The following is a 17,957-nucleotide window of genomic DNA, read 5'->3' as shown; positions in this document are numbered from 1 at the left end:
GTTCCTGACCCAAGGGGACCAACACACATCTCATAACCATCCCTATCAGTTCCAGTCGATGCATTGAAATCCCCTAAGGCGATAAGTGCATCTTGTGTGGGGCACTAATCAACCACAGACTCAAGCGTGGCATAGAATGCATTCTTCACGGTGAGATCACTCGCCTCAGTCGGAGCATAAACTGAGACCAGGGAAATGACACCCAAGGAGTGATGAATCCTTAGTCTCATAATACGTTTGTTGACCGGTGTTACCTCAATTATCATTGGAGTCACCTTATTGGACACAGCTAGAGCAACTCCTTGGGTATGGTAACCTTCAGAGCGACCAGACCAATAGTAGGTGTAATCACCTACCATGATCTGACCACAATCTGGTCTCCGAACCTCAGAGAGTGCTGCAATACCGATGTCCAAACGCTTGAGCTCAGATGATGCCAGAGACAGATGATCATCCTCTCTTCCGGATAGGACATTCCAGGCACCCACCCAAAGGGACCGCCTCAGGTTAAACCAAGGAGACCGCCGTCTGGTGGACGACACCTCAGCACCACTCCGACACACTCTCCCGCAATCTGACCTGGGAATGTTACCCCGTGGTTTCCCTCCTGTCATCAAAGATTGGGGGTCTTGAAGGCTTGCCCCAATCCCATCATCCGGTGAGCTGCCCTGTGAAGGGAAGCTGCACAGGAGGTACTCCCACGGAGTGGGTTTTCAGATTTCTTTGTGTTTTTGTGTTTTGCGGAATGAAGGGTTTTACGGTGGCCAGAGTGCAAATCCTGCCACCAACCTCCTCATAAGAAGTACCCCAACTGCAGGAGGACGTCCACAGACACAGTTGGGCACTAGATATGGATGGCCGTTAGCTCACAAGGAGCTCCTCGCCCTTTGACAGGTTTTATTTTTAATCCTGCTGGGTGTCCATATCCAAACACCCTCCTCACCAAAAAAACCTGGTGGGGGAGACGGTTTAGTCGCCGATAACCCGATGCTGTTAGCTGTCGGTGGGGGTCTTGTTCAGGGGGTTTGTGTGGTTGATGTGTGTTTTTAACCAAGCACATGCCCCCTCTCGAGGGGAAGAAAATAAAAATAAAATTACAACAACAACAACAACAACAAAAAACAATACAAAAAAACTACAAAAACAAACAAAAAAACCAAAAAAATGTCTTTCATTAATTAAAAATATTTTTTTGGCATTTTTTTCTTGGATCTTGGGTTGGTGTGGTGTTCGTACAGGCATGATGGGCTGAATGGCCTCCATCTGTGTTGGATTTCTTTGTTGTTTCCTTGTATTCCCACCCCCAGATCTTTCTCCTGTTTGACACACTCCAAAATTACCCCTTACATCCTGGAATCTCTATTTTCATTATTCTTTCCCATCCTCAAAACCTTACACTTGCTCAGATTAAATTACATCTGCCAATATTTTACCCAATCTATGCAAGTATGAATACTTTCCTGTGTCTGATCACCACCCCCTCTGATATCCACCTTACATCCAAGCTTTGTGTCATCTGCAAATTTGGAAAGCCTAATCTTCACCCCACTATCCAAGTCATTGATGCAAATGATGAATAGCAATGGTCTGAGTACTGATCCGTGAGGTATCCCACTACTTTCAACCTCCCAGCAAGACGTCCTCCCACTCACAGCCACTCTTTGCTTCCCACCACTAAGCCAGTTTGCAATCCAATGAGCTACCTGACTAGCCACTTCACAAGCCCTCAGTTTGGCGAACAACCTCCGATGTGGTGCCTTATCAAATGCCTTCTTAAAGTGTAGATTTCACGATGTCCATTGCCATTCACTCCACCCAATCAGACACTGCTTCATGGAACACTAAAAGGTTTGTGAAACAGGAAATACCTTTGGTAAACCCATGCTGACTACCTTTAATTCGCTTGTACTTATTTAAATCGTCCCTCACCTGGTCCTCAATCAATGTCTCCAACACCTTCCCCACAACTGAAGTCAAACTAACAGGTCTATAGTTTCCTAATTCTTCTCTGGATCCTTTCTTAAATAGTGGTGTTACATTTGCTACTCTCCAATCCTCCGGTATCATCCTGACTCCAGTGAGCTATTGAAAATATTCGTTAACATCTCGCTTACCTGCTCAGTCACTTCCCTCAATACTCTCAGGTGCATATTATCTGGTCCAGCAGCCTTATCTACTCTTAGATTACCTAGCTGTTCCTTTACTTCCTCCACTCCAACCTGGATCTTCTGTAAAACCCCTTCCAAACCTCCTTGATAAATACTTTCAGCTATTGGGAATTCTCCAGATTGTTCTTGTGTAAAAGTTGAAGCAAAATACCTGTTTAATAAGCCTGCCATCTCACTTTCCTCATTAACCACTCTCCTGGTGCAATTCCTCAATGGGCCCACACTGGTCTTAACCTGTTCTTTTTCCCTGATATACTTAAAGAAAGCCTTGTTATTATGTTTAACATTCTTAGCCATGTCCTTCTCATACTCTCTTTTGGCTCACCGAGTTATTACCCTCGCTGGAGAAGAGGGTCCATTTGTTTGTCTGTTTGTTTGGCTGCACAGAACTTTCATGTTTTTCTCCGCAACCGCTTTTTCTTCTTTTTTCTTCTTTTCTTCTTCCTATCACACCGATACAACTTGAAGCCTTCTAATCCTGTCCTCCAGTTACTCTCCTCCTTAAACATGTCTCACCCACTGCAACTATATCGTACTCCTCACTATCCACTTTGGCTTCAAGTTCTTCCATCTTATAATTTAAACTTCTGGCATTGGTGTGGAATATGTTTAACTTTTCATAATTTCTATATTGTTTCCTAATCTTTAGAGAATGCCAGAAAACATAATCTCACAAGCCTTTGCTTTCACCAACTTACCCAATATCCTGTATCTATTTTTCAAAACCTCACATATAAACTTTCCCTTCATCTTACACACCTCGGTGTACCACAACCAACTTCTTCCTACCATGACCCAATACAATATCGTTTACCCTTCCTTCAATGTCCCTAACTCCCGCTCCTTCAAAACTCCACAGAATTGTATGTCTACGATCCTTCCTGCAGAATGAAGAATCAACACATGTAATTGTCTCATCACCCATAAAAACTGTTATGTCTCCCATACCTCATTTCTACCAATTTCTATTGGTGCACCTACACCACTCCGGACACCCGCTACACCTCCACCACTGTCTGCACCTGCTGCACATCCACCACTGCCTGTGCCCGCAGCACCATCACCACTGCACCTCCACCACTGCCTGAACCCGCTGCACCCCCACCACTGCTTGCACCCACTGCACCGTCAATGCTGCCTGCCCCCGCTGCACTTCCACCACGGTCTACACCCTCTGCAGCTGCACCACTGCCTGCCCCTGCTGCATCTCCACCATTTCCTGGTTATAATTGACAATGGGAGAAATTGCACCTCCACCACTTCCACCACCTATAATATATGCTGGTTATAATGGAAGTGACGTGTTCTATCCACGCCTCCCACATACATTCTGCCTGGGCCTCTGTTATGGCTGTGTGTTGTATTTGTCTCGTGTGGAGTGAATAAAGCTGCTCTGTTTCCTCACAGAACGACATATCGCTTGTGGTCCGACTGTATGGTACACATCGGGGGGTGACTACCAAAACTGGCGTGGCAAGTGACCCGGATTTTACGGGTTTGACCCGTTTTGTTTCTGAAAAGCCGCAGACCCGCTTAGTGAGGTCAAAACCCGTATTGGATGGAAAGAAAGTCGGATAAATTTTAAAAACGCATTGTTTCACTTTCACTTCCATTCCACTCGCAAGGATTGACACTCACAGACTGATAGATCTGTAGTCGATATGCAAGGTATCACTGTGTGATCTATTGTGTTGCATGTGATCTGCATCTTTTGGTGGTGTGACCTCATGAGCTTTCCCTCACCCAAGTCCACGTCGACTTATTGGCTAGCATCGGCTTATTATTGAAAATATCACATCGATTGGGGACATGTAATTGCAAAGTAATTCTCGCTCTTGTTTAATAGACTTGCTCGGTCAGGTGGGCACTGCAGTCCATCCTATTAGTTGAACATGAATGCGCTTGGGTAAACGTGATATTAATCTCCATGAGATATGTTATTTTAAGAATATTTATTGATTATCTATGTAATGTAAACCACTGGACCAAAGCAGACAACTCTGTTGATAGATTCTATCTCAAGTAAAGGAAGGAGTGGAACGAGCAGGCAAGGAAAGGGGAGCAAGATATTGGGTCAGGGCGACAATTCTTTCTTGACATGCCTAATACGTACAACTCATGTCCCACACTCAGACTCTTGGCCTTATCGACTGACTGCTCCGAACTGCACTCGCACCTGCCAAAACCGTCTTCCCGCACCCCATTGATGCTTTAGCCGGGAACTGCATTCACCCGGCCAAGTCAACTGAATACAGAGGCTCATCGTGCCTATGTAATATTTGCATGTACAAGTTGATGCTCCATTCCACTGCATTTCTCCTGAATAGTTGATACCTTTGAGCTGGGTACTGCACTTGACCTGACCTGTTGATCCTCTGAGACAGGCACAACACTCGCGCTGACTAGTTGATGCTCTTTGAATCCGGTGCTCATTTGGGCTTGCTGCCTCGGGACTGCCCACAACCCCTTCAGCTTGCATTCTTTATGTTCCAACCAGCATTAACCAATGCTAACTCCAAAATGCCTTCCACTGAGTTGCACTCACTGCCTCGGGGCTCCCGTCAGTCCACCCAGATTGCCCTATGCACACTTCGTCTGGCATTTGTTGATTCTGGCTTCAACATTGCCTTGCGTTCACTGCCACAGGTCTGAATGAATAATAAAGGAAGAAGATGTTATTTTCAGGAAAGTATAAATGGTGAATGGGAATATCTCGGGAGAGAATAGCATTGAGGGGAAATTGAGGAGGGAATGGGAAATGGATAAGTACAGGAAAAATATGGAACGCAAGCAATGCACTGTCAAGGCAACAAATGCATTCAGGCTAGTACATAACTTCATTCATGACTATAACAAACTGTACAAGACAAGGGATGAGAGCTGAAAATGAATAAAAGAAAAATAGAGACCAGAGGAGATGCAATAACAAGAGAATGTTCCATGCTCGGAGGAGCATGCTTTTATGATTTAATAGGTAAAGTATGCAACTATATCGAAAATTACACATTAAAAATTGCTTAACTAAGTAGGCATTTTTCAGGCTTAAACACTGAGATTGTATCTTGGGTTAGGGAGTGAAACTTTTAATTATTGCCATAGTATTCAATAATTATGTAAGCTGATAATTATGAAGCTGCTTGTAGAGTTTGTCTTGTGCCATTGTCCATTTGTAAAAGAACTGGAATCATTTGGCAAAAGCACTTTCCTTTCGGACATTTGGATAACCATTTATTGTTTCGTGAAGGCTCCACGGACACCATCAGCAAATCCAAGTACAAAATGGTTGAGATAGGATGACATTAAACTTCGCCACGTTGCAGAGTGAGGAAACAAAGTGAACCTCCACCATGGGAGAAGAAGCAGTTCTCTGTTCTTGTGCGTAGAACAATTGTTCAAAAAGCAGTGAAAAGTGGGAAGAGCCAGAGGCAATGGAGAAGTGTGTCCGATTCTGCCACACTAGAGAACACATGTAGACAGGGTCTATGGTGAAGGCCTGGAAACAAACTGACAAAAGCTGTAAAGAGGAACAAAAGGATTGCACCCTTTCAGCCATGCTGGACCTCTGATAGCTCATGCTAGTAAGTGGTAAAGCTGACTTGGCAGAATGAATGTCAAAATAGTTAAAGCATGGAATTGTCTCTCTCGTAAGTCTTGTAATCACTGAAAAGATCTCTCTTACCATATTAACTTGTAAATCACTGAAAGGATTTTAACCAAACTTGGCATAAGTATGGACTGTCATAAAAATATGAACTGATTTGATTTTAGGTTTAAAAGATCATCAGTCATATGCCATTTCTAAATGACTTTGCAGCCATAACTCGAGTTAGAAGCATCTGATGTCTCTTTCTCTCTTTTTCTCTCTCTCCCATTTGACCTTGGATTTTCCATGTAACCTTTAATTGAGATCAAATGTAACAGTGGCCTGATATTGGATGCAGGTGAGGGGCATATCCATTTCCAGATTCGTGTCAAATTCTATTTTCTAGTTTGAACAAAAATATAGACTCATAGAGGCACTAAATAATCGAGGGCAGTGGGTTCACAGGGCGGCTGGGGGTTAAGGAAAACAAAGAAACAAAGACATTTCTCAAGAGTGGATGATTGGCAAGAAGGAAAGGAGCAAAGGTTAGCAAGAATATAAGTGAGGCCGTAGAAGCAAAGTCCACCAACCTGAGTTGTGAGAGTGGTTGGCCAGAAGCGGACCTTGGGCTTGGTCTCCTGCTGAGATGTGACAATAACAGGAAGAACCTTGAACTTGATTGTTTTCAGGGGAGCAAAATGGAACGAGAAACAAAATTCCTTATGGGTTGCATTCCTGGTTCTGCAGTGCCCTCTAGAGAGTCCTGTTGAAGTTGGTATTCCCACAGGTTTGCCACCAGAAAGTTAGAGGTCCGAATCAGGAGCATCACACTCAAGGAGGCAGTGTGTTCCCTACTTCAATCAACTTGCAACAATTCAAGTTACGAACCAGTTATGTGGACCTCATTTAATTATTTCATTTTTCATCTTCCTCACTTTTAGAACCAGGGGGCCCTTCTTTGTGGGCAAGACTCTTCTTCTGTGGTGTTGATAATACAAAAAGGGAAGCAGTTGCACCAATCCAGAGTGTGTACCCAAACTTGATGATACTTATGATGAAGGCAACATACACTATAATGAGTGCTGAGTATCTCAGAATGGACTGTTTTGTATACAAAGTCGAGGCTCGTGGAAGAGCTTGAACACAGAATGAATAAGAATGGAACAGAAGAAAAAGAAACAGCAGAAAGAGATAGGAAGAATGCCAACAGCAGGGCTGAGGGACAAAATACACAGAGACAGAGAAACAAGGGATGCGGGTAAGAATAAGGCGTCGGGGAAGACACAGGGGGTGGATGAGATGAATACAGAAGCAATCTCTGAAGAAGGAAAAACTGAAATTTTTTAGGAGGGTTGGGAGATGGGAGGGTGGTTATAATGGGGGTCGAAAAGATCATGCTTTTGAAGGGGGATGATCTGAGATGGTGGGCTGGAGCTGTCTTTCTGACCTTGAGGGAAGAATGAGATTGAAGATGATGTGGAGGTTGATTCCACAGTTGGTTAAAAAGCAGAGGAACAAATGAGTGGAGATGAGCAGTGGTTCTGGATTTTGGAAGTTTCACCAGAAGGGAGATGTAGGTGGACCATGTGCCCACTGCAGAAACCTGTGGGAGGGGGTGGGGTACTAAGCACGGAAAGAGCAGAGGGTGCAAGAACAGAAAGGAGGTGGTAGAATATGGAGATCACCAGCCTGTCTGCGATGGCAAAGTGATCAGCCCATCGACTCAGCTTCATCACAGAGATTCTAATAATCTTGAAGGCCTTGGTTTCCACGGTGTCAAGCTGAGCAAGGTGTGAGGCAGGGGCGCCAGCCCAGAGTGGAGAGCGGTACTCGATCAAACTGCAAATGAAGGCTTTGCAGGTGGATAGGAGTTCAGGTGTGCCAAGGAAGGATTTTGCATGTCGGAGGATGCCCACTCAGTGGTTCTTTTAGGAGACCAACTTTAAAATGTGTTTTGCCCAAGAAAGATCATAATTGTTAGTGACAACCAAGAGTGTGAGTGATTTAACTTCTTCAAGAGGATTGCTAAGAAAGTATATGGGATGGTTTGCCATATGGTCCTTTCGGAGCGAGACAGTGAAAGTCTGAGATTTTGCAGGATTGAAAGATATATTCCAAGTGTTTCACAAGCTTGTGATTTTATCAAGGTCACAAGAGAGGGAAGAAGCCGCTGCCTGTCGAGCTGAAGGATGGGGGATATCATGGCAGAGGGTAGAGTGATCAGCAAATAGTTAAAGGGGATTGTCAGTCAGATCATGACCCAACAGTCAGAGAGATTGTTGATGAAAATTAGGAATAGGATGGGGCCCTCAAACACTGCCTTGGGGCACTCCAGCCTTGACAGGGAGAGGAGATGAAAGGATTCCGTTGAGTACCACCCTTTGGCTATGAGAGCAGCAGAAGTCAGTGATCCAAGAGTGGAGTTGACCATGAATTCCATAAGAAGAAAGTTTGCAGAACAAGGCAAGATGCCAGACTGTATCAAAAGCTCAAGATATGTGTAGAAAGATGACCCTGATCTCATGCCTGACATTGAGGGCCTTCCTCCATTGTTGAAAGAGTGGAAGCAGCATTCCTAAGGTAGTGGCCTCATCTGAAACTGAATTCATGATCTGAGATGAGGTCATCAGCAAAAAGGTATGATTTTATGTCATCTGTGATGATGAATTCCGTAGAAGCAAGCTGACACTGTTTTCGGAATTACAGCTTTTTGGAGAAAACTGAGGCATTCATCCATTGGGACCATACTCTGTGCAGAGCATCAGTGCTGCCAAAGTAGTCTCCTGGGCTATTGGGTACAATCCTGGACAGATAACCACTCCAACACAGGATACACAAATGGCTCAATCATCCCAGCAACTTAGTACTCATTTTGCCAACCTCAGAAGGACGACAGGATGAGTCAACCCCACCTGGTATTAATTCAACGGCCAAGCAGGATTTGAACTCAGGACCTGAGAAACCCAAGCCTGCCACCCTAACCATTTAGCCAACACCAGTTATACTGAGGCAGTGAGCACCCTTATGGCCCTTATGAGACTGTTGGAAGATGTGGCCCACCCAAGACAGTCTGCAGTGTATTGTGAGACCGATGAGCTTTCGTGAATTACAGCTCTTCCATTGGTTGGTCAAAAAACTAGGCGCATGAGGTTGAATAGCAGATCCTGACCTGGGATTGTCCTGTGATCAAAAGTTCAAAAGCGAATAAATAGAAAGCTGAGGGATATAGTGTGAACATGGGATTTTCCTGCATTGAAAGACTTTTTCCAGACAGCTGACCAACCACTTTTTTCCAGATTATGTGGAGATGGATACTGCAGCAGCCTGTCTCTTAGAAGTGCGGTCGACTGTTCTACGCAGCGTGGAGTCATCACCAAAATGGTTCAAAGGATTATTCAAGGAAGCAGAGAGATCATTTATGAAAACCAATAATTAAGTCAGTCAAAACATGCTGCCTTGTGGGGCATCAGCCTAAAAAGTGAGATCATGACACAAAATGCCATCAAGAACAACCTGCACACCCAGTCAAAAGTTTTAGAACACCCCCATTTTCCAGTTTTTACTGAAATTTAAGCAGTTCAAGTCCAGTGAATAACCTGAAATGGTACAAAGCGAAGCGGTAAACTGCCAGAGGTTTAAAAAAAGTTTAGGTTACCAAAAACTGAAAAATAATGTAAATTTCAGAGTTGTTATAAAAAGGCCCTCTTTAGGGAACAAGTAATGGGTTAGCAACTGCAGCTGTTCTGCAGCAATGGAAGTAAATTAAGCCTTGAAAGTTGATGCAAACAATTCCTACAGGTGTCCCTACTTTTGTTGATTAGTTATAAATCCTCTGTCTGTATAAAAGCAGTGTTGAAACAGACTGTGTTGCTACACCCTCTGAAGCACTGCAGGAAGGAGTATAATATTGCTATCATAATGGCGAGAAAAAGACAATGAACAAAGGAAGACAGACAGACAATTATAACCCTTAAAAGTGTCGGTCTTTCTTTTCGAGAAATGGCAAAGAAGCCAAGGTGTCAGTAAGTACAGTTTCCTAAACCATCAAAAGGCACTTGGAAACTGGAGGAAACTCTGACAGTAAGAGGTCTGGCAGACCCAAAGCCACAACACAATCAGAAGACAAGTTTCTGAGAGTCAACAGATTGCGTGATTGGCGGCTCACAGGACAGCAGCTTCAAGCACAGCTCAACACTGGTCTCAACAACACGAAGTAAGGAAGTCTCAGTTTCAACTGTGAAGAGAAGACTTGGAGCTGCAGGTTTGACAGGTTGATTGGCAGTAAGAAAGCCATTGCTAAGATGGCAAAATAAGAAAAAGAGGCTTGCTGGGACCATGAAGTACGGTCAGTGGGCTACAGAAAACTGGAAGAAAGTCTTATGGACCGATTAATCAAAATTTGAAATCTTCGGTTCATCACGCAGGGTTTTTGTACTCCGTCGAGTCAGTGAAAAGATGGTTCCTCAGTGTGTGACACCAACTGTCAAACATGGAGGAGGAAGCATGATGATCTGGGGCTCTATTGCTGGATCCAAAGTTGGCGATTTGCACAGAGTGACTGGCACCCTGAACCAAAAGGGAAACCACAGCATTTTGCAGCACCATGCAATAACCTCTGGTCTACGCCTAGTTAGTCAGGGATTCATCCTACAGCAAGATAACAACCCAAAGCATACCTCCACACTATGTCAGAACTACCTTAGAAGAAAAGAACAAGACGGTAGGCGTCAAATCATGGAATGGCCAGCACATTCTCCAGACTTGAACCCCATCGAGCTGGTTTGGCATGAACTGGACAGAAGGGTGAAAGCAAAGCAACTGACAAGTGCAACACATTTGTAGGAACTTCTGCAACAGTGTTAGGAAGAACTTTCCGGACAATATTTGATTTCCATTGTAGAAAGAATGCCACGAGTATGTTTGGCTGTTATGTCTGCAAAAGGTGGCTACTTTGATGAGTCAAAAATATAGATTAAATTTTGTTCAACAAAACGATTCCATGATTTCTTTTTATCTGCAATTGTTTATTTGTTCTACGCTTTAATTTCAGAGTACATTGCAACATTAAACTGCTTAAATGTCAGTAAAAACTGGAAAAACGGTGGTTCTAAAACTTTTGACCGGTGGTGTCTTTTTGCTCACAGAGAAACCTAATAATTAATCATTCAATTAAAGGCACCTGAGTAGCATTAGCTGTGACCTTGGAAAGTATGGCAGACCACCTGGCAGTATAAAAAAAACTAAAGAGATGTCAAGGATGTCTCATTTGAGATTTATTTCATCCATTGATTGTTAGGTGAAAATAAACGACATGTCTATGGTGGAATTTCCAGGGCAGAAGCTGAACTGGTTATCACCATTTAGAAATTTGGAGAAGAAATAATTATTGAGCTCTAATACAATGATTTATTTTCATCGCTATGCATATTATTGGGAGAAGGCTGACTGGTCTGTCGTTGAATTGATCAAACGAGGAATCCTTCTTGCGAATCTATGAAGGTGGAAGACCATGTGAGAAAGATCTGGAGAAGTGCGAGGAAACGGTCGATAGGGCAGAGCACAGTTATTGAGGATTGCGGTGCCAATGTGGTCATGTCAAGTTTCAGAGAAGGTGTTAAGATTAACTGGGAACTCCTCAACTTTAGTAGCAGAAACATAAACACGGTGAAGATAACAATCTGTGATGTGGAAGGGAGGGTTTATGGATCTTTGCCTTCAGTTAAGATGGAATTAAGATATTAAATTTTTTTCCAGAGCATTGTCAGGAAAAAAAAATACAACTCAATCCTTTATGAGTGAAAGTGCAGAAAGGGAATGTGTACCAAAGACAGACTTCACCAGTTACCCCCAGGCTATAGACCTGAGAAGTTTGACAGCAGGTGAACTTCATGTTGGGGTCTGGCTCATCGAAGGAATGATCCATACTAATTCTGGGTTTTGCAGATGGATGGTTTCCATCAGTTGGATTTGCCTCATTGTTGGAAATTTCAACTTTCATAATCTCATGAGCTCTTTTGCACAAAGATTGTTCTTTGATTTGTCTAGTTATAATCCATTTTGAAACAATATGGAGAAAAAGTGTGACTTTTGCCTCAGTCTTGATTACCAAATGAATGGAAGCCTGTGTGGTCTGTTTGATTGCTGTTCTGTCCACTTACTCTGTTATTTCAAGGAAGAAATTGTTCCTGAAGGCAAAGCATCACAGCACCTTCAAGGAGTAAACTATTTTGAATCTGCTTAGCAATGGAGCGGGATAGGGAAAGGACTGTTTATGATTAGGGAACGTACTGGGGATAATAAGAGCCATGATACAAAAAAAAAACTTACCCTTGTCCGTTTTTGCAGTCAGCCATTGTGTTTTACAACAATTACTTCCAGTCTGCTTTTCCAAGTAGCACTGAATCTCTGTCTTCTCTTGGCATTCAGTCTCCTGAGGTGAGGCAATCTTGGTGAATTGCATGCAAGCAGGAGCATTCCTTTGGGACCTGAAACTTTGGGTTCCCCAGCCTAAGGTCCTTTTTTAATGACTTGGTCATGTTCCTGTTTGAATGATTGTACAAGTACCTGTTTGAAGGTTATTGTTGCATGTTTGCAGCATTGATTTAACTGAGACCATACTAAGATCTGACCACACCTGCCTGGGATGACCTTGCCTCCAAAAGAACTGGAGAATGCATGGTCATGTTAGCTGAATGAAGTACTTTCTGATTTGCTCTGTTTCTCACCTTCACTGAGGCCAAGATTCTCCCTGCTCTTATAAGGAGAATGATGCAGAGACTTCAACCAAGTCAACGGGGAGAACATAATGGCCTAGAAGGAAAGGTTCACTCTGTGTATCTTAAATGTTACCTGGGGTATTGCATGTTTCAGTATTTTACACTGTACAGCGAATATTGTTACAGCACCAGGGTTCAGGGGTTACTATGAGGGGGCTCCTCAGACTCTCTCAAATCTCCAATCTGAGGCCAACAGCCACGGATAAGTCCGTGGCCTGACAGGTTGCTGGGAAACTGCAGACGCCAATTGAAACCACCAAACCCAGCAGTGTTCTCGGTCCTTAATTACCGTGTTACCATACTGGTCGTGTGATGATCCCAATTGGGGAATAGCGCCCTCAACGTGCAGCCGAGCGAACCGTGGGTGTACGTTGGCTATCGGTTGGAGTGAATTAGTGGGGTAGAACGTCCCATCTATCTATTTGTACACACTATGTTGAACCAATTAAGGAAAGGACAATTGAGCAGGTTTGAAAGATGGCTACTAACACATAGCAAGCATTTACAGGGTGCTTCAAAAAGAATGATACAACTTTGACTTCCTGCAATTTCTTTGTTTTTTAACCTATACCGTTTTTCTTTTCAGAATTTGGTGGTGTTATCGTGGTATTTGTTCCCTGGGATTTCTAGCTCCGTAGCTCAACTATGTCATTGACAGTGAAGCAGAAGCCAAAAGTGGTGGCTCTGTGGTATGAGACTAAATCATTTGTAGACACCCGCCAGAGGTTCTGTGGGAATACGACCTCAGAACACATGATCGACCCACAAATTGTGCCATTCCACGTATTGTGAAATATTTTGAGCACAGGGGTACAGTGCACAACCAGAGCAAGGGCAACAGTGAAAAAGCCAGCATCAGTAACCAAGAGCCAAGCCAACATTGACGCCCTGTGGTCAGCGCTACCAGGCAGTGCTCCAGAAGTTCCTTAAGGATCTAGCCCCAAAGGTACCCAAAACCACCTCAGCATGACCTGGTTTATGCAGGATGGTGCACCCCCGCATACAGTGGGTGACACCATCACTTTCCTGTAGCAGCTCTTCAGAAACCGCCTCATTGCCCTGGGTACCGCTCTTGACTCGGCACCCCATATCCCAAACTTAAACCCTCTGGACTACTGGTTCTGGGGGGCTGCCAAGGGCTATGTCTATGCCAACCACCCCGCCACACTGAAAGATCTGAAGCAGGAGGTGTCACACTACCTCCAGGCAGTGCCACATGAGGCCTATACGAAAGTTGGACAGAACTTTGGAGTCAGGATCAATGCTAGTCTGAACCGTGGAGGGGCACACATCGAGAACGGCATTCACAAGGATTTTGCGTAAATGCCAATTTCAGACCTTGGGCTCTCACTAATTCTTGCAGTGACTTACTGCAATAGCAATCAGTGATAGAAAATACCATGCAATAAGCTTTCAAGAAATGTTTAGTTCACATTCCTGAGGGTTCTGTTTCTTCGTAAATAAATCTTAAAGTTGCATCACTCTTTTTGAAACACCCTGCATTCACACTCAACCAAAGCAATGAGCACATATTGACAAAGCACATAGGAATCAATCAGCATGTATAACAATGAAAGACACAAAACAACAGTGATTAATCACTTATGAGCCCCTTCTGCAGTCTTATTATATTACAACACAGTGCAGGTGTGCCATCAAAAACATTCTCCAGGAAACGTAGAGAGAAGGAAGAAGAACAAAGCAGAGCGAGGCTTGGTTGCTACCTCTAACTTACCCCAGCATGAATAGGTGGGCCTACACCAATCCCAAAGTTGAGGAGAGGAAAGGGAAGGAATGGAAGCAGAGGTGTGTGTGTGTGTGTGTGTGTGTGTGTGTGTGTGTGTGTGTGTGTGTGTGTGTGTGTGTGTGTGTGTGTGTGTGTGTGTGTGTGTGTGTGTGTGTGTGTATGGGATATGAAATGAGAGGAATGGTATATGTAACATCGGCTTAGAGGAAAGGTGTGACGCACGGATGAGAGCCTTGCCCTGTCGAGTCAAGAGGCCAGTTGTTGATAGCTCTTTTGAATCATGATCTCTTTTGTGCATCTCAAGTTGACAAATAGCAGTTCTTCAAGGAAAGCAAGAGAAAGATTGTGTAAGTCAGTAATGGAACTACTCACCCATGCTAAGGACCTTGTGGCTTTCCCGTTCTTGTGCGTCATCTCCATGTCCGTCTTACCACAATACAGTCTGCCTCGGGACCCAGTGCAACTCGTTCTGGCCATGACACAGCTTGTCACAGCTCCAGCGCAGCTTGCTTTGGCAGGCGATTCTTCTGGGCACCAACAGGCAAGCAGCTTTCCTCTCATCAGGTCCTCAGTGCGTTCCAACACCCACGAACAGCTCTCGGGTCTGGTCTTTTCAAGCTTCCCGGGCTAGGCGTGGCTACAAAGAGGCAGAGCTTGTATGAGGTGGTTACCAAGAGCAAAGGCTGCACCACACCTTCGATGGTGGACATAATGAAAGAAAGGGAGGAATTTGGAGGGATTGATTTACCTTAAATGATAAATGGTTTCTCTAACCGGTACGGGGTGTGAAAAGCGTGAACAGAGGTTTGGGAGTGAAATGGTGAGTAATGTGAACAGACTATGGGTGAATGGATTGAGTGATTTGAAAGACGGATGGAAAGAAGATTAAGAGTGGGAGAATTACTTGAAGGGGAAAGCCGAGCTAAACTCGCACAATGCATTTGTTCCCTCATCCTCTACACAAAGGGCAGGTAATCGAAGTTCACAAACTACTGAAATAACTAATTCTGAGAGATCCTACTTGTTCATGGATGCTCTCCCCTGGGGTGCGGTTCCACAACAGTCACAATATATATGAATTTAAGGATGAAGGGATTTACATGTTGTATTGGGGGTCGAGTACAAAATTTGTGTATGTGGGGAATCGCCAATTATATACATACATGGTTGTTGATTATGCTATTCAGCTATCCAGTTTTCTCGACATAACAGGAGTATTTGTATATTTGTTTTTGTAGTTTTAAATAAATAAGTTAATATTTTCGTTCCTGGAATTTTTCTGACTTGTGAGCCATATGTTCATTGTTGGATGCTGAATGGTGTAGTGGTGTGGTGCAAAATTGGTTATAGCAACAGCAGGGAATGGTTAATCACTTGGATTTATTTGTCATGGTTCATCATGGTGAAGGTCATTATGACCTTGGAAAAGAACACGTGATCGCCAAGGAAAGGCCATTTGGATTTTGGGTTCCAATTGAGGCTTTAATGAGCTGTCTTATGTTCTCAGCCATGTTATATATTGTACGGATGTCATTTTCGGTTACCAAATCAAGTAGGCAAGAAGATCAACACATGTAAATAATTGTTATCCTTGAGAAGTTTTCTGCTGATCACATGTATGGAAAGGATGAAGAACATGCGTTCTTCTGACGCATACCTTTATTTGGACGGTGTATGTGCAATTTTTTTTTTTATAAATAAATACCCGGGTGACCTGCATAAAGCAAAAACATTCCTACTGCTTATAATTTAAAATACCTCACTATACTGGAAAATGTGGGGACAGGAACACTGGACTGTAAATAGAGGAGACTCGTAATATCAGGGAAAACCTGGAGGTGGCGTGACATGATACACATTTACATCGAGAATTTCTCCCCCAAGACCACAGGCAAAGATAAAAACACCTCTATACATTAATTGGGGTCACGCTCATCCTCTGCAGCACGTCTGGATGTAATCAGCCCTGCACTGTCGGAGGAGTAGCGTGACAAACACCAGTCCATGATTTCGAGTAAGGATTGACAGATTACTTTTTGGCACATAACAAGAAGAGAAGAAGACGGTCTGGAGAAGGAGGTGATGCAAGTTTAAAAAGATTTAACGTGAGCCTGAGGTTGTCCAAGGTTTAACGTGAGACATAAATCGATGGCTTAACAGCACTAAATCTGGGGGGGAACTGAAGATGTCTATTTCATGAGGAACGTCACAATTGTGAGAACTGGATGAAGAAAAACCATCAAACAAATCTATATGAATAAAATCAAAATGCTGGGTTTTTTTGGATACATTGTCGAGGCTCGTATGAGAGTTGTTTGTTTGTTTGTGACCCTACTCCTTTGAGCTCCGAAGGTTAATCACCACAAAACTTTATAGGATCACATTATTTACCATGGTGCACATAAATAGGGGTTTTAAACAGTAATTTCTCACAATTCATAAATTATAAACACCCGAGCTGCCACCTGCCGCCATCTCAGCAAGGGGAGATCCGCATGCACAATGCTTCATAAAAAGCCCATTTTCTTTTGGATTTCAACCCGGATACTGATATTTTTGATGAGGTGGTAACCACCTGTCGTCAAATATAGTACCAATTGTGAAAAAAAAATAACTGTCAATTAATACCTTAGCATGATGGGTAAAATCGGCGAAGGAGGAGTCACATGACCTTTCAAATGTGTGAATCATTCAAAAACCGAACATAGTACAAATACAATCCACACATTGATTTAAGGGTAATTTTACTGCTCATTTAAAGACGTAACTCTCAAGGGTGAAAATAGTTTGTATTAAAAAAAAGGGTTGCCATCTTAACTAACTTGACCAAATATACACCTCAAATATATATGCATCGTATCGTTTAAACTTTAAAAGAACCAAGTTAACATCATGATTTGATTTTTGATTGTAAAGATGTTTGATTCATTTCGCCATAGATGTCTCACCTCAAATGATAATTTTTTTGGAGTATTATTGGTAGAAACAGGCATTCAGTGACAAAATATCGTAGTGGGTGTGAAGCCGGTAACCTTGGAAACCATTATTTTTTTTTTCATTTTCAAATGGTTTCTGGTCACTATCACAGAAATATTCAATCACAGGTGAGATACCTTTAATGTCTTACAATATTATCAATATCTCCGACCTCTTAACGATATCTTATCTGAGGGGCCATTCAAAAATTATGTCCCCGAACGCATCGCAGTTGGGGTTTGGAGTTGGGTGGGGGTGGGTGGATCATTGGAATCTTGAATCTTGAATTTTTTTTGAATCTTGAATGAGGTTCTGATTGAACATTTCTCTATTGGCCAAGGCTTTGCCGGGAGATCTCACTGTAAGCTGGTTGATGGAAGAAAAAACAAAAGTAACGCCACCTCCCTGAGAAGAGGAAGAAGAGACTGCAACAAGAAAATAGGTTGTCCATCTCCATATATAAAAGCAAAATGTTTTTTTGTTTGTGACCTTACTGCTTTGAGCTCCAAACGTTAATTTGTGATGAAACATTCTACGATCAGATGTTTAACCACGATGTACCTTAAAGAGTCATGAGGAGGTCATTTGGCCCATTATTGCCGTGTTTCACTCCAGAGTTAATTTATTTACTAACATGAGGTAATTTTTTTTAACCACAGCTTCTCTCCTGTACACCCTGTATGATGTATAGACCCTTTACACCACTT

The 17,957-nt window shown here is 43.1% G+C and overlaps 1 long non-coding RNA gene across 2 annotated transcripts; it reads right to left on the bottom strand.

The window, feature by feature from the left end:
• Nucleotides 1-4,946: 4,946 nt before the first annotated feature.
• On the bottom strand, nt 4,947-16,967 carry LOC147028863 (uncharacterized). Of its 2 annotated transcripts, none has more exons than XR_015057742.1 (3): nt 16,903-16,967; nt 14,647-14,911; nt 4,947-5,682 (listed from the first exon to the last, which is right to left on the bottom strand). It is a non-coding gene; the product is annotated as an uncharacterized LOC147028863 (long non-coding RNA). The 2 variants fall into 2 exon arrangements; XR_015057741.1 differs by having other exon boundaries at nt 4,948-5,624.
• Between the last annotated feature and the right edge of the window lie 990 nt (nt 16,968-17,957).

Source organism: Eptatretus burgeri, chromosome 4 (assembly GCF_056783735.1).
Source record: "Eptatretus burgeri isolate ZD-2024b chromosome 4, Ebu_testis_v1, whole genome shotgun sequence".
NCBI classification, from domain to species: domain Eukaryota; kingdom Metazoa; phylum Chordata; class Myxini; order Myxiniformes; family Myxinidae; genus Eptatretus; species Eptatretus burgeri.
The sequence above is the reverse complement of the archived record's forward strand: the minus strand, read 5'-3'. Positions and strand labels throughout refer to the sequence as shown.